Source organism: Peromyscus eremicus, chromosome 6, assembly GCF_949786415.1.
Source record: "Peromyscus eremicus chromosome 6, PerEre_H2_v1, whole genome shotgun sequence".
Taxonomy (NCBI): Eukaryota; Metazoa; Chordata; class Mammalia; order Rodentia; family Cricetidae; genus Peromyscus; species Peromyscus eremicus.
In genome coordinates this window covers 94,463,974-94,481,824 of record NC_081421.1, presented here as the reverse complement: position 1 = coordinate 94,481,824, position 17,851 = coordinate 94,463,974, and the positions used below count along the sequence as shown (strand labels likewise).

Here is a 17,851-nt window from a genome sequence, read left to right as displayed (position 1 = left end):
AGACATGGCTCCCCCTCCTCTAGACCCAAGCATGCTTGTTTAAAGGTTTCTTCCACAATATCTATCCCATATCAGGAGAGCCACTTGACTGTGTGACAGAGAAACATAAGCCCCCAGTAGGGGTCATTGCTATTCATCTCACACGCTCTTGGTTCGGTTTAACTCCCTGAAACTTTTTGCTAAGATATAAATCTTGTCTTATAAGGTTTGTAAACCTATTTGTGTAAATTTTCTGTACCTCAAGATTTGTAAGCATGTTGGGTATGATTAAAACAATGTAAAATCAGTAACAAAGGGGTTAACTTAAAACTCATAACATCGAGTTGATAGTTAAAAGTCTACACATATGTAATCTTAAAGGAAACATGGGACTTGGTGCCACTGTACCTGCCGTCCCCTCACTGGGATGGAGATGGCCATGTGGCTGACAACTATCTTTGCTAGGGTTGGAAAGAGTGGGCTTTGTCATGTGACCTCACTCTCATCTTGATTAAAAGGGACCACATGGCATAAGACAATCAAGAGAAAAAAACAACTCCTATCTGTGAGGCCCAAACCAGATGATTCCTCCACTATTTTCAGTCACACTAAGGAGCCTTCCTCTTATCAGCCTCAACCCACAGGTTCTTATCTTCCTCTCCAGGCTCTCTGGTTTCCCTTTCCCCATCCTCAGTGACAGGCTGCCCACACAGTCAGGGCTAAGGCTGTCTACCAATCAGGACCCTGAATGGAATTAAAATATTCCAGGGAGCATCCTTGCTAAGGATCAATTTGTAACTTGCCTCCCAGCTTGTCTTCACAAGGCCACCCTTAGAGTGGTAAATTATGAAAAAATCCAAGAGGTTATTTAGGACAAACATGATAACCCACCTCAATTCCTAGACTCCCTCACAAAGGCCCTCTTACAATATACCAATCTAAATCCCAAGACCCCAGATGGAAAACAATGCCTTATGACCTACTTCTTTTCCCAGAGTTTCTGTGTTATTAAGGCAAAACTTAAATGCCTAGAGAAAGAGCCCCTGACTCCACAGGCAAAAGTCTTCTAACAGTGGCCTTTAACATGTACCATGGGAGAGATGAAAAAGCCTGAAAACAAAAATACATGAAGCTAGTGAAGGCCTTTCCACTGGCCACAGCAACTGCCCAGGCTCCCTGGCCTCCCAAAGCCTGAGACCCTTCATGCCCCTAAGCCCAAACAACCAAAATGCCTCAAGTCTCTGTGGCACTCAAGTTAATCACTACCTACCTGCTGGGTGGTCTGGGACTTGTGCCATGGCGTTCCTTTCTTAAACTAGGGGCTGGGACCTGGTGAACAGCCCTTGCTGATTGCCATCACAGGGTTTATAGCAGCATGGCATGAAAAACAAGCTGTTAGGGTCATAACAGTCCTGGGTATGACCACTGACATCACCACCGGGGCAGTGGGACTGACTCCTTCCCTAGCTATTGACCATCAGTTTTTATCTAAGTTCATCCAGGATCTCCAACGGGTGGCTCAGGCCATCCTCATCCTGCAGGGCCAGATAGACTCACTGGCCACCATAGTGCTACAAAATCAGTGAGGATTAGATTTACTAACAGCAGAAAGAGGTGGTCTTTGTCTCTTCTTCAGAAAGCAATGCTGCTTCTATGTCAACCAGTCAGGTATAGTAAAAGACCAGATCTGACAACTCCAGATGGATCTCCAAAAATGTAAGAAGTAGCTGGATGCCTCTGGCCAGTGGCCCATAGACAGTCTAATGTGGAACTGGATACTACCCTTTTTAATCCCCTTTCTCCTTCTTTTCTTAATCCTACTAGTCACACTCTGCCTTATAAACTTCTTGTCTAGATTTCTTCAACAACAGAGTCAAAAGATGTCTAATCAGACTTTAAATCAATTGCTATTACAGGATTACTGGCCCCTAGCTACAAAGTCAGAGGCCAGGGACTCCTGATTATACCATGACAGTGAAGATCAACTTCACCCAAAGGACTTTGCTGCTCCAATTCCACAGGAAGTAGTTTATAATGAGAACATCACCCTCCTTTGCTATAAACCTGATTGTTTATCAATAATAAACAAAAAGGGAAAATGGAAACACCTTGCTGCACACCAGAGGACAGGCCTCTCCACTGAGGTCCTCCAACTACCAGATTCTACCCACAGCTGGATGTAGCATGAATCCTAATTGGTCTTAATAAAAACCCAGAGCCAATATTTGGGTAAATGCTGAAAGAGCAGAGAAAGAAACAAACAAAGGAAAAAGCCACAGCCACCTCTCACCTCACCAACTCCTCAGCTGGAAGGACTGAGCTCCTTTCTCCTCCTGCCTTACATTCCTTTCTCTGCCCAGCCATATCACTTCCTGTCTCAACCTCCCTAGTGCTGGGATTAAAGGCCTCCCAAGTACTGGGAGCAAAGGCATGAGATCTCCAGTGCTGGTATTAAAGGTGTGTGCTACCACTGCCTGGCCTCTATGGCTAACTGGTGTCTGGCTTTGTCCTCTGATCTTCAGGCAAGCTTTATTTGTTAGATCATACACAAAACATCACCACATTTCTCCTTTTTGTCTAAAGTAAAAAAGATTATAACTAATATAAGAAAAACTATATTCAATAAGTACAATAACTATATACATGCAAGAATTACATCAGTAATGTCCAGTCCATTAACATTTGACAAATTCAGAGAAAATACTCCATTATTTGTCTTATTTTTGTGAGTCCAAAGTGTTGTACCTAATTCACTTTCTATCCTAACTTGTATTACTAACAGAAACTATGTTTTGATGTCTCTCAAACTTATATGCTTTATACCTCTTTAGTGAGTTTCTTTTCTGAATTTGTTAACAAGGAAAACAATAACTATAACTATCTAGTCTTCAAATCCAGATACCCAAAAAGGAAATAATATTAGATGAGTAAGCAGGAAGTGCAAGCAAGCGACTCCCAAAAATTGTGAGAAATGACAGAAACAGCTGGCTGCCTGGCTGCTGTGGAATAATTCTTTTGCACACTGTAAAGATTTGTCATTCTGATTGACTTAATAAAACAATGATTGACCAGTAGCCAGGCAGGAAGTATAGGTGGGGCAAACAAACTAAGAATGCTGGGAAGAGGAAGGGCAGAGTCAGGAGTCCCCGGCCAGATGCAGAGGAAGCAAGATGGGAATGCTACACTGAGAAAAGGTACCAAGTCATGTGGCTAAACATAGATAAGAATTATGGGTTAATTTAAGTGTAAGAGCTAGTCAGTAATGAACCTGAGCAATAGGCCAAATAGCTTGTTATTAATATCAAGCCTCTGAGTCAAATATTTGGGAAGCAGCTGCTGGGTATTTGGGATTTGCTGGTGAAACACAGAAACTTCTGTTTACAGCTGAATCCAGAGTAAAAAGCCCAAGCTTTAGAATTGAAATCCCACCCTGGAAAACTTCACCCTGAAAAGTTCCACCTCCCAACACAGAAGAAACTGCTTAATCTCTGCCTTGTGATCAGTTCTCTTCTGTTCTTGACCAAGCAGAAGCAGTCACCTGGCAGGGTCCAGCACTGGCTGGGGTTCAGGTCCTGAGACAGGAAAAGGGTATCAGCACAAGGAAAATTTCTGACCACCAAGTGGGTTGCACTTCAGTGGCACTGAACATCTCAGGCCATTTTTAATTATACTTAAAGATTTTCTTACCAGAGTTACATGAACAGCTTTATTATTAGCTTCTATTTTTGACTTTAAGGAATACATCACAATTTAAGGGATACATTGTCATCATTATGAAAGCCCATTTTTCTGCTCTATGCTTCCCCAAATATACCTTCCCACCCCCACATAACCTTATTCTAGACATAGAGTTCAGCATTTTTGCAGGTTTAACTAAATATCCAGCCAGAAACAACCTACTTTCACAGCACTTATGTCAACTGGCAGCTGCTCATGGTTACCAAGAGTAATAGACACAGGTGAAATGCTTTAAGGACAACAATATTCAAACCCAGACCATTCTTTCATGTCTGCAAGATATATTTTTACATAGTTCCTTTTTCTACAGGAGGGTCCCATGTCTCAATCTCTCTGTAAAAGGCAGACCTTGATAAAGCACTCTTTTCCTATCTCACTACACCATACTTCTTCCACCAATATAAGCTCCTATGTATGGTACAGATAGATCTATCCATCCCACATTTTGCATTGTATTTTTTTCTCTTGGAGCATACCAGATCCTACAAATGATTCTATGCTTGGTGTCCAGGGAACTTACTCTCAACAGTTGGCACCATGTATATTCCTGAAACTTTCTTCCCAATCTGTGTATGCATGTCCTGCTCTCCTGTCCTGAACTGTGAAACATGGTTAATGTTTCAAGTGTTATTTTCTCATATGTACCTAACTATTCTAAGAGACTTAAGAAGCATTAACGTGCTGATTCTTAGGAAAAAAAATTTGAAAAGGAACAGAATTTTCAGAGAAAATTACAGTTGTTACATGTATGACTGACAAAGTATAATGAGAGAAAAAAGAGCCTACGAGCTGCACAAATTCTGAAAATTCCTTCACTGTCCCATGGACTACTGGTCCTTGCCAAGTGAGAGTCTGTTTCCACAAGTGCCTTGCCCCAAGTAAACCTGTTGGACAGGTAGTCATATGCTGATCTGGGACTAGGCTACACGGCCCCCAACGTCTACCACTTTTTAATTTTTTTAAATAATGAATCGGATGTCATGGGTCACAGCATGCAAGGCAGAACTCAACTGTTTGATGATGACTGGAAAAAAGGATAACAAGGATCAAAAATAATCCTACTGTAATGCCCAGATTAACAATAAAAGACCTAAAGTCCTCAGCAGGAATATAAGACTGGATAGAAGAAAAGGAGGCAACAATCCCTTCTGGAGAAAACATTGTAAGTGAGCATGTGAGATCGTAGAAATCTGATGATGTAAATCATGAATATTAATAGCTAAGTTATAACTATTCCAAATTCCCTTAATATTTGCCTGAATCTGCTTCCAAGTAAAATCAGTGCCATTATATGGCAAAGGAATAACACAAATCCATCTATATGCTGCATGACAAGAGACAGTAAGTCTGACCTTTATATTTTGAATTTGAGGGCCCATCTATAACATAGCCTCTTTTAAAACACTAACACATCCACTAGTCCTTTACGTATACTCTCCTGTGTCACAAGCACCAGGGAAACATTGTTGATAAATTATTAACATGATCAGCTTTATGTACTTGTTGTACCAGAGCAGTGGTAGAGGCTGCCACAGAAGCCACACTAGATATCAGGGCAGTAATGCCCCAAATCAAAGCTGCAACAAATTACTTTGGATGAGAAAGCATGGAAAACAGTCTCTAAGGCATAAAAACCAGGATCATCAAACCAAGACAAAGATAAGTTTACAAGCAGCAAAACAAACAGAGGTTGTGTAATAATCAGGAAATTACCTATGGTAAAAGTACTATCAATACAGTTAGTAATAACACAATTAATACAGGAAATATCATAAGTAGAATATGATTTTACAATATGCAAAGACTCAAAATCTCCACCTCTCAGCCCAGCAAAAGGAGCAGTAACACAGACCTGAAGGCCACTTATGATTATGGAGGATTGTAGAGGCTCTTTAATACAAGTATAATTGGTGGCTATATATAACTTGAATAAATGTCTTTGAAGAACAAAATGAGGTGAATATTTGGCCAGAAACATAGGGAAAACCCATCCAGGTGAAAACCAATACAGATTGTCCTACTATTAAAAATTGTTTGTTCCACTGAGGAAATCCCTGTTTATTGGTATTCAGATATTGTGTATAATGATGAGCTGGACTAGAAACAGATGAGTCATAAATTTTATCTTGGACATCCTTAGGGAAATCAATATCATCTCTATCAGAAAAAACACAAGGAAACTAACATAACAGGACTAACAGACTCCCATAAGTGATTGTAATTACGCTGGGGTAAGCAATCAGGAACCCCTTGGGGAGGTCTCCCTTTAGTAGTAGCCAATTGAGTGGGAAGGGTTCCATCAGCCCCCGAGACAAAAGATAAAAACCAAAGTTCCCTTTTATTATCCTTAGTTCCTCTAGGGGAGGCAGCCACCAATGTCCCATAAGAGAGGGAAGCACATCCAGGTTCAGGAGTGATATCAGCTAATAAGCAGATAGGCAAGGCATTGGCATGTCCTGTATAGTTTAGAAGACCAGAAATCTTATAATGGAAAAAAAAAAGCATCTCTATCTCCCCCCACCAGCCTAGAAACATTAACCACCACTCTCACTTCCTCAAAATCCCAAGTCACAGAGAGAAACAATGGCTGCTCTGGGATACAAGTCCAAAACTGTTCCTGAGCAGTACCTGCCCAGAGAGAAGAGTAATCAGAGCAAAACGGAAGAGGGAGGAGTGACTTCACTGCCTTGACCAATGGCAAGATCCTCAGTCATATGTCCCAGGTTTGGAGCTTAACATCTCAGCCATTTTGTTGAATGAGTGACAAGGGGTTATGTAATCATCCATGACTACTTCCTATTGACACTGGGGCATCACTGGGGACCCCAAAGCCTGGAATATTGACTAAGTCTGGGAAGTGCAAGCTGCTTCATTCACTGTCCAGGTTCTGTAAGACCATCTGCGGGTAGGGACGTACAGGCAGCAGTTGGAGCAATCTTTAGTCTTTAATTGGAAATCTCCTTGAACAAATGTATATTAAGGGTAGGAAACAAAATTAAGGACTTCGGGGGGCCAGATTTTTTATTAAGTATACATTTGAAACTTCAAGGGCCATGGTCCTGGAAGCTGGGGGAGGGGGTATCTCAAAATCAAGGAAAGGGGAAGAGGTCCCATCCCCTCAGGAATAGGCAAGTGGTAAAATAGGTTTGTTGATTGGCAATACTTATCTGGAGACTGTTTTGACCTGTAAGAGGTGGATCCCAGTCAATCTACTGAAACTTGTAAGAACCCCCTTTTGTTTTAAGAGCCAAAAGGTTTAGATACATTAGCATTATCATTGTTTGCAGTCTATACTGAAATTCACATTGTAGAAAAGGCAGTAGACTCATGCCTTTGAGTCATAGTAAAAGTTTGTGAACCTAAAAATAATTTTGGTTAAAAGCATTGACATTTTTTCTAGAAGACTGGGTGTATATAGATTAGACAAATGTTTTAGTATAATCAGAAGTATTTTTTCACTCTATATTTAAAAAATAACCAAAGGGAAGTTTAAAATCTTGAGCTTGTGTCTATGATAATAACAGTGTTTACCAGAATTAGATAAATAGATTATCAGAACTTTATTGATTAATGTTAGAACTTTGAACCTTTGAAGTTTTAATATAATAATAGCATAGTGAGGAAAAGATATCAGAAACATTTTTATATACCTTAAGCCATCTTTATATACCCTCACAAATTATATCCACATACTTCAAAACATCTTTTCAGGCCCTCATCACCCAAATCTTCATGTCCTTAGACCTCCATTGTAGCACGGATCCTAATCCTAATTCATACTACATCTGGCATCCAACTTGTGGGATATGAATTCACAAAAAGTTGCTTGCCTGTGGCTTTCCAGCCACCAGGTCAGGCCAGAGCTATATGAGGCCAGAGTTACTACCCCTATGGCTAGATTTTCCTTTTCTTCACCAAGCCCTCTAAGGGAGTCTGGGATTTTTTTCTGTTATAGTAGCAGACTCCCCAGGTTTTTGGCCTCCAAAAGCTACAGGAGTGAGCTGCTTCCATACTGTGTTGACAGCTGGCTCTTTGGCTTCTTCCCTCTCCCAGTGGGTTGTTTCTTTTCCTGGACCCCTCCTCAGGCCGCTGCCACACTAGGTAGCTGCCTCACTTCACCGTCATCTGAATCATTGTCAGCAAATTCGGTGAGTCAATTGGGATTTCTTAAAGGAGGAGTTAATTTTTTTATAAAAGACAGAAAGAGAGTTTTTCCCACATTAAAAAATGGGAAACATTATTACAATGGAGGGAGTTAGGTCTCTGTTTGATAATATGCTAGACAGTTTGAAAATGAAGCAATTAAGTGAGAGGATAATTAATGTAGATGGAATTTATGTAATGTCAATTATAAGTATTATTTGTTTGATCATTTTTGTTTTATCATTAAAAAAGTTGGTTAATATGAGTGCCAAGATCAAAGTTTGTTAAAAAAAAAGAAAAAGAAAAAAAAACTTGTTACAACAGATCATAGAGATATTCAGACCCAGAAAGAGGAATTTAAAGGAGAACCAATTTCAACATTGCATTATAAGGTTACAGAGAAACACCCTAAGGCTTTTAAACAACTAACATTAATTTATCCAGTAACCTTTTAGGAATTACCAAATGATATGTTTCTCTCAGACTGTGTAAGAGCTAAATGGACTTCTGTACAAATGTTAGATTTGAGGAGATTCAAGGAAGTGATAGTTCCATATGGCATGCATTCACCTTTTGTGAAGCAGATGTTAAACTCATGGTCAACTTGTAATAGAATTATCACTCAAGACTGGAGAGATTTGGTTACAACAGTCTTGGAGGCTGGTCCTCAATTACAATGGAATATCTAGTGAAAAGATGAAGCTAAGACCATTTAACAATGAAGTACAGCTAGAGTTATAGAAATCTCCCAAGACTAACTTCTTGGAGAGGGAGATTATGTTAATGTAGAAAGGTAATCTCTGTATGATGACCACACCCTGACTTTAGGCCATACAGCAGCCTTGAATGATTGGGACAGAATTGAAGAAGTAGGAAAGAAAATTGAGTCATTTACTAGAGTTATACAGGGCCCAAGAGAAACCTTCACTGATTCTTACAAAGATTGACTTCAGCAGTAAATAGAATGATATCGAATTTAGAAGCTAGATATATAATAATTGAATCTCTGGCTTTTGAAAATGCTAATGCACAATGCAAAAGGGTAATTAGGCCATTAAAGGCAAGATCAGCATCCTTGGAGGAATGGATCCAAAATACAATCAATATTGAATCTCATAACCATGATGATACTTAAATAGGAGAGGTGATTTCCAGAGGTTTGAAGAAAAATTGAAATGTCAATTGTTTCAATTGCAATAAACAAGATCACCTAAAAAGGGACTGTAAACAGGGTGTTCCTACAGACAATATTTTTGCTAAGAATAATCCCAGAAGAATGCCCCTCCCTTCTTGATTATGCAGGAGGTAAGGCAAAGGGAGACATTGGACTAATGAATGTAGATCAACAAGGGACAAACAAGATAACCCTTTGCCATCAGGAAATTCCTTGGGGGACCTCTTGCAGGCCCCCATATCAAATTCAGTTTAGTAATTTCCTGTCATCATGGAGGAAACTTCTTCCCAGATCAATTAAAGAACCTAAAGCATATTGTAAGAAACCATACTGCTGTGGATGATAGAACAGCTACAGAAGAGAGAAAAATTTCAAGAGAAGTCATAAAGCAAATATTTCGGCAAACTTCTATAAATAAACAAAGACCAAAACTAAAATTACAAATAAATGACATTGTCATTGAAGGTCTTGTAGACATAGGCGTGGATGTAACAATAATTGCACCAGAATCTCGGCACCAAATTGGCCTCTCCAGGAGGAAAATGTTCAGCCATCAGGGATTGGAATGTTATCTCAGGGTAAAACAAAGCATTTGATGGGTCAAATGTATAGAGCCAGAAGGACAGAGAGAAAAATTAAAGCCATATGTGGCTAAAATTGCAATGAATTTATGGAGACATGATTTGTTGCAGCAATGGAATACCCAGATTAACATTCCTCTGATCTCAGAAACAAACTATAAACTAACATATGTTTCTGGGAAAAATATTAAATGGTATTATAAAGAACAGTCACCAACCATTCAGGTTGTATAAGAACAAGGCACAACAGCTGCTGATCTTTCAAAGGCACCAACAGCCCTACCTCTAAAATGGTTAACAGGCAAACGTGTTTGTGTTCAGCAATGGCCTTTAACATCAGAGCAATGGCAGGCTTTGAAACAGTTAGTACAGGAGCACTTAAATGCTCAGCATATTGAAAAATCAACCAGCCCTTGTAATTCTCCTGTATTTGTTATTAAAAAGAAATCTGGAAAATGGAAAATGATAACAGACCTAAGAGCTGTTAATAAGGCTCTCTACAATCTGGAATTTCTTTGCCTTCTCTGTTACCTAAAGGATGTCCTCTTATAGTTATCAATTTAAGAAGCTGTTTTTTACTATACCTTTACAAAAAAAGACAGAGAAAAAACTGCCTTCATGGTGCCTACTTACAATAATTCTCAGCCTGTTAAGAGATATCAGTGGAAGGGATAACATTCCCATAGGGAATGTTAAATAGCCTCACCTTGTGTCAATATTTTGTATGACAGCCATTAAAAATGATCCATAAGTAATTTCCTCAACCTATAATTTACCATTACATGGAAGACATCTTACTGGCTGATTCAAATGTAGATACTTTAGAAAGAATGTTGGAATAAGTAAAGAAAAATTTGCCTCATTGGGGATTGCAAATTGCTCCTATAAAAATACAAAGAGGAGATTCTATTAGTTATTTAGGATATAAAATAGGTCTACAAAAAATTAGACCCCAAAAGGTGCAAACTAGGAGAGAATGATTACAGATTCTTAATGACTTTCAAAGATTGCTAGGAAATATTTCCTATCTATGGCCCACTATTGTAGTAGAAAATCAAGAACTGATTATTTTGTTCAAAACCTTAGATGGTTACAAGGACATAAATAGTCCAAAAGATTTATCAGCTGAATCTGTGAGAGAACTGGCTTTGGTGGAAAAGAAATTACAGGATGCACATGTGAATCATTTGGATCCAGAGCTTGATTGTATTCTGATTATTTTACCCTTTACACATTCTCCTACAGGAATATTTATGCAGAAGGAAGATGTTATCTTAGAATGGATTTTAATACATTAATACATTTATATACATTAATACATTTAATACATTAAAACAGAGTAAAAAATTAAAAACTTATGTGGAAAAGGTCTCTGAGTTGATTCTAAAAGGAAAATTGAGACTTGATCAATTAGCAGGAATAGACCCAGTACAAATTGTAATACTGTTTACTGACGATGAAATTGACAAGTTATGGGAAGAAAGTGAACCTTGGCAAAGAGCTTGCAGTAATTTTTTGGGAAAGGTTAACAACAAATATCCCCAAAGCAAGAGATTTAAATTTATAAAGAGAACTAACTGGATCCTTCCTTGCATTGTATGGAAAACATCAATATTTGGAGCCCCTACATTTTATACTGATGCAAACAAATCAGGAAAGCAGGTTACAAATCAGAAAATTTAATTAAAGTGATCCAAAGCCCTTATGATTATGTCCTAAAGTCAGAATTATATGCTATTCTGATGGTATTAATGGATTTTTTTGGAACCTCTTAACATAATTACTGACTTTCAGTATGCAGAAAAATTTATTTTACACATTGAAACTGCTCAATTTATTCCTGGTGAGTCAGAATTAAATTTGTTATTTATTTAGTTACAATAAATAATCAGGAATAGGAATCATCCCTTATATATAACACACATCTAATCCCATATGGGTCTGCCAGGCCCTCTAGCACAATGTAATTATGAAATTAATCAACTATTGATAGGAAATGTGCTGAATGCCTCAGAATTTCATAAAAAACATCATGTCAATTGTAAGGGTTTGAAAAAGGATTTTTCTATTACTTGGCAGTAAGCCAAGGAAATTATAAGGAAATGTCCTACTTGTTCTTTATACAACCAAACTCCACTACCTGCAGGAAGTAGGCCAAAGGGTACTCAAAGGAATGAAATCTGGCAGATAGATGTGTTTCATTTTGTAGAATTTGGAAAATTAAAATATGTACACTACACCATTGATACCCATTCAGGATTTCAATGGGCAACTGCTCTGAGTTCTGAAAAGGCTGATTCTATAATCACACATTTGCTAGAAGTTATGGCCATCATAGGTATACCTGTACAAATTAAGGCTGACAATGCTCCAGCATATGTCTCTAGTAAAATGAAACAGTTTTTTGCTTATTACAATATAAAGCATATTACAGGTATATCACACAATCCCACAGGGCAAGCAATCATAAAAAGATCAAATCAAACTTTAAAGGATATGCTAAATAAACAGAAAGGGGTAATGAAGACCCCTGAGAAATAGATTTCATAATGCTCTATTAACTTTGAATTTTCTCAATGCTAATGATAAAGGAACAACAGCTGCAGAGAGACATTGGATAATAGAAAAAAAACTACAGAATTAAATCAACCTATATACTTTAAGGATGTGCTGACCTCAGAATGGAAACCAGGATATGTGTTATGTTGGGCAAGAGGTTTTGCTTTTGTTTCCTCAGGAGAAGAAGAGCTATGGATACCATCAAAATTGATAAAGGTTTGATTTGAACAAGAGAGATCTCTTGATTAGAAGAGGTGATAGATAGTTCATCAACCAGCATGACCATTCATTTTAAACTATCTTATATGACTAATAAATGCTTTTCATTTGATCAGATATAACTTGCCATAAGGGAACCTTCCCAAATCAGTGTTGAGAAAAAGAGTAAATTGGCCTACAGAAATATCACATTTTCAACAGGATAAAATTTCATAAATCTTCCTACATGTTTGCTTCTGCTGTCTTCTCCAGACACATAATGCAAATGGTCTTTTTGTAGTCTCAGTTCAATTGAAAATTAAAGCTGGCTTTGGAGTTGTAGTGTGGCTCTCTCCTTCTCTAAACCCAAGCATGCTATTAAAGTAAAATCCAAAATCTCTGTCTCATGTCAGAAGAGCCACCTGATATGGAACAGAAGAAAAACAAAAAATTAGGGACTATTTTATTGCCACTAATTTCATAATCCTTTGGTTTTAGTCTTAACTCTTCAGTGCTTTTCTTAAAGTATAAATATTATCCCAAAACTTCTAAAATTAATATCTATACATATATTTTAAACTTTTTGTCATGATATTAGTGGTCATATAGAGTACTAACTAATTCTAGAAAAGGGCTTCATCTAGCTTCATGTGCATGATTTCAGGTTTGAGTCTTTATTGGGTAACTAAGAATTAAGTTTTTGTACTCTGAATGTACATAATAAAGATTGATCCTTTAAACTCTTTGAGATCTGCTGCATATGATATTTAAAATGTTTAAGTTCTGCAATGAACCATGACCATGTCTAACAGCAACCTTTGAAGTCTCCAAAAGAATGATGGGGTCCCACAAAGATGATTTCACCTGCACTATAATAATGTCACTAGGCTGACAAACAACACTCAAAGATGGACTTTGGACTACATATTGCTCAGGATAATTTCAAGGTGGCTAGCTGAGATGATCCAACCTCACAGACTGCTCTAGCCAGGACTTGAGACAAGCCCTAAACTTTCCTATTACACAAAAACTGGACAACAAATGATACAACTATCTCTCCCAGGACTTGACAATTAACCTGGATTTTTCTTTTCAGGATCCCCTAAAAATGCCATTGCTCCCAGACAGCAGGAAGTAAACTTAAGAACACAATGCCCATATTCCCAAGAGGTGGGTTGGGTGGTTTTTGGTTGTTCAATGGGCTATGGATATTTGTCATTTTTTAGGGGTGTTGGTTACAAGTTGGTATTGGTAATGGTCAAGAAAAAAAGCTGAAAATGGAGTTTAGATTCAGGGTTCTTGTTTTGGAAAGAAAAAAGGGAGACTATAGATATGATAGGATAAGGATAAATTATTGAATCTACTTTTAAACCAAAAAAGCAACTAATAGTTTTAAATACTTTACACTGATGTGGATCTTTGTATATTGATACAAAATTGAAATTATTTTTATTAGAATATGCTATACATATATTTCTAAGCTTGTTCAAGGTATTGTATTGTACCTATACATCTCACTTAACAATGTAATGCAAATTGCTAATCCCTGAAAGTTATTCAAACTATTTAGGATGATAAAGAAATGCAAGTTAGCAGTTAGTCACCTATTACAATTAAACTTGTCATATTAGGTATGTTTTTAAGGTCAAACAGATATATTTTAGGTAGACAGGTGGCCACTAAACACTTCAGAGATCTACAGGATATGGCATTTAAGATGTTTTAATAACATAGGTTCTTTTTTTTTTATGACAATGAGACATGTCTGCCCCTGGCAGCACCAATCTACTTCAGAGAAGATGATGGGCATCCACATGGAGTTTACTTTTTTGTGTGGCAATAGTTAGCCACTGGGCAAGAAAGTGCCCTTGCCTTGACTGTTGACAGAATGCTGTCCAAAATGGACAAGCAGGACACAAAACAAAGGACTGGTAAACTTTGCCAATATAAGGTAAAATAGTCCTTCAGAAAATCCTGTTTCACAGATAAGTCTGTCATATATGCTAGGCCTGTAGGCCAAAGATGGATGCCCCAATGTTACAGAGGAATCTTGGGTGACTATCCAGGCAGTAAGCTGTTTCTGTCATTTGTCATATTTTTTGGAGGTCGCTTGCTTGCACTTCCTGCTTACTCAGGTAATATTATTTCCTTCTCAGGTCTCTGATGGAGTTTAATACTTTATAGTTGTAGTTATAGTTTTTCTTGTTACAAGATTCAGAAAAGAAATTCACTAAAGAGGTGTAAAGTATATAAGGTTGAGAGTCATTAAAAGATAATTTTGTTAATGCAAGTTAGAATAGAAAGTGAATTAGATGCAACCTTTTGGACTCCAAGATAGGATAGATATGGAGTATTTTCTCTGACTTTGTCAAATATTAACAGACTGGACATTGTTAATGTAATTCTTGACTGTGAATATTGTATATAGTTATTGTACTTACTGTATATAATTTTTCTTATATTAATTATAACCTTCTTTTTAAATTTTAGACAAAAAAGGGGAAATGTGGTGATATTTTGTGTAGGATCTAACAAATAAGTTTGCCTGAAGATCAGAGGGCAAAGCCAGTCACTAGTGAGCCATAGAGGCCAGGCAGTGATGGCACACACCTTTAATCAAAGCACGTGGGATCTCATGCCTTTGCTCCCTGTACTTGGGAGGCACACACGCCTTTAATGCCAGCACTAGGGAGGCTGAGACAGAAAGTGATATGGCTGGGCGGTGGAGAAAAGGAATATAAGGCAGGAGGAGACAGGAGCTCAGTCCTTCCAGCTGAGGAGTTGGTGAGGTGAGAGGTGGCTGTGGCTTGTTTCTGTGTCTCTCTGATCTTTCAGCATTTACCCCGATATCTGGCTCTGAGTTTTTATTAAGACCAATTGGGATTCATGCTATACTCCATAAGCTATATTTTTTTAACCTTAAGACAATTTTTTTTTCAGATCCTTATAGCTTATGTTTGTATCTTTGGACATTGTATAAGATTTTCACCCTTTTTTTAAATCCAGTTGTTTACCATGAGACATAGGTGGTTAATTATTAAAGCACTTATTGTAAAGCATATTACTTGAAATAAAAGAATGATAAAAAGTTATTTTGAAACCTTTTTGTTATATTTATCCCTTTTTGGAATCTGGTAGCAAAGGAAACTGCTTTTAGACCTAGTAGTAGCTTTAGGGAAGTGAGGCCTGTGGCCTGATTTTTACGCAAGAACAGAATTGAGAAGGCAGCTAAAGTCTTTCAAAAGGAACTGGGTGCTTGTTGCTCTTAAAGCTACAGCCAGTGAATATCCTCAGAGATCTGAAAAGGACAAATTATAACTGGAAATACGATCTAAATGGTCTGTGTATCAATTAAACTGACAGAGACCCACTACCTAGACAGGTTACCCCAGGCTCTGGTGACCTACATGGCTTCATTAGAGGCAGTGTTTGTAGGTCTTTGGCTGTCATGCAAGACAACATTTAATATTTAGTTGTTGTACAGGGCAGCACAGGCCTTCAATTGTTAGAACCAGGTCTGAGTTTTTTTTTTCTGTGGAGGATTGACCTCAACTTAACCAGGTAAAGTATGCTGATTGATGCAAAAGTGTCCACAGTTTGAGCAAAGCTCTGGCAACAAGTGAGGCCTGGGGCAGTTTCGTCTACTATTGGGAACTTAAACATTTTAAATGTCCTATTTTATAGATCTCTGGAGCATATATCTTAACAGAAACTTTGTTTATTTTTAACTACTTGTTTTAGGCTTAACTTTGAAAACTTATATAGAGGGTTAAGTAAGGCTTATTTTTATAATTAATTACATTAGCCTTTACTAAGACTATAAGCATGATTTTGAACATATTAAAGAATTTGATCATTGATTAGGTATTTTAAATCATCCTTAACAATTTACAATAAATTAATAGCTTTTGTAAGACTAAGACTTTATGTTCCATCTCTGTTAGGGTTAGTCTTTAAAAATAATTACTTTGAGTTGAAGCTCTTTTGTATCAGAATAAAACTTTTAATCATAGAGATAGTCCAGAGAGAGACTGGCAACTTTACTGACCCTTTATAGTGCACCATGAAGGAAAATGGGCTCAGCACAGACATCGAAGTAGCCACCCCGTGGGTGGAAAGGGGAGAAGTTCATTCCAAACTTACCAAGGCTGTCTCTCCAGAAAGCAAGAAGAAATGACAAGGGAAAGGTTTTTTTATGGTTAAATGAGAATTGGAGAGTACAGACAGCTCTTGGGGGGAAGTGAAGGAGTTCCGGGAAAGAGCTGGGAATAGTTATGAAGAAGCAGAGGATGCAAGTGTCATCCTAACGAGAATTTCAATCTCAGACGTCTCCAAAGGAACCGAGAGCCCAGTCAGAGAGAAATGTCCCAAATCACAGAGGAAAGGCATTTCTTTCCACATGACGGAAGCCCAGTAGGTTGAGAGAAAGCTTCCTGGCATACCAGTATGACTTTCACAGTATAAGTAAACAAAGCAAGGAGCTCCCTAGTGACACCCATCCAGTAGGAGGGGACAGACAAGTGCTCAGAGCAGGAAGGGGAGGAAACTAGGGAGAGAAGAAGTAAAACTGTCCCAAGTGCTGGGATTAAAGCAGGTTGGGGATCGCCTTTCGGGATTTCCAATTTAGTGTCAGGGGCCTGGCATTGCACCGTAGACACTATCAGCGAGGCTTCCTTTGTTAATTTCAGCCAAGGGGCCATCCCAATCCATTTCCCCACACCCATAAGCATTTCATAAGTTAACTCTTTCTTTTCTTTCCCCAGTGAATCACCCTGCTAGTGGGCCTGAGGCACAGCACAGCAGCAGCCAATCCCAGTGCCCCTTTTTATGTTTTTCAGGTGCTCGTGTGGGGTGACTTATAGTCAGGTACTACAGGGAGTGCCAGTCAGGATTATGATACTTTGCTGCCTCTTTTTCAGATATTAAATAAGATAATAACAAGGGTGTTTCCTCCATAGAAAACCAAGGACAAACTTTCTGCATATACCATAAAAACTCTGACTCGACTAGTAGAAACTTTTAAACCTTTGCTTTAACCATGTGCTTAATAATATATATATAAAGAGCAGGTTCCTTTGAACCACACTGCCCCATTTCTGTTGAAATAGGGCACTCACTTCTTTGACTACCTGTCCCTCCCTAAACCAAGGGCTCTCCTGGAGGGTCTGCAGCACCCTTAGACAGGATCCTATCTACCCTTCAGTCCCGATACATACGGACTTGAGGTTCCTGTTCGTGGCACCGCTCTGCCAGGGTCCAGCCTCGGCTTGGCTTCAGATCCTGAGATGGGGAAGGGGCATCAGCTCCAAGGAAAACTGACCATCAAGTGAGTTGCACTCCAGTGTCTCCGAATAGCTCAGTCTGTCTTTATTTATAGCTAAACAGAGTTTTTCTTACCAGGGTTACGTGAACAGCTTTATTATTAGCCTCTGTTTTTGACTTTAAGAAATGCATTACAATTTAAAGGATACATTGTCAT

At 38.2% G+C, this 17,851-nt stretch overlaps 1 protein-coding gene across 1 annotated transcript in view; it reads right to left on the bottom strand.

Moving 5' to 3' along the window:
- Positions 1-17,721, bottom strand: part of LOC131913858 (fatty acid-binding protein, intestinal-like) — a 36,349-nt gene extending 18,628 nt beyond the window's left edge. Inside the window, exon 1 of the mRNA XM_059266614.1 lies at positions 17,589-17,721. The gene's annotated coding sequence lies outside the window, so the exon portion shown is untranslated. The remainder of the gene's footprint in view (positions 1-17,588) is intronic.
- Positions 17,722-17,851: the final 130 nt, after the last annotated feature.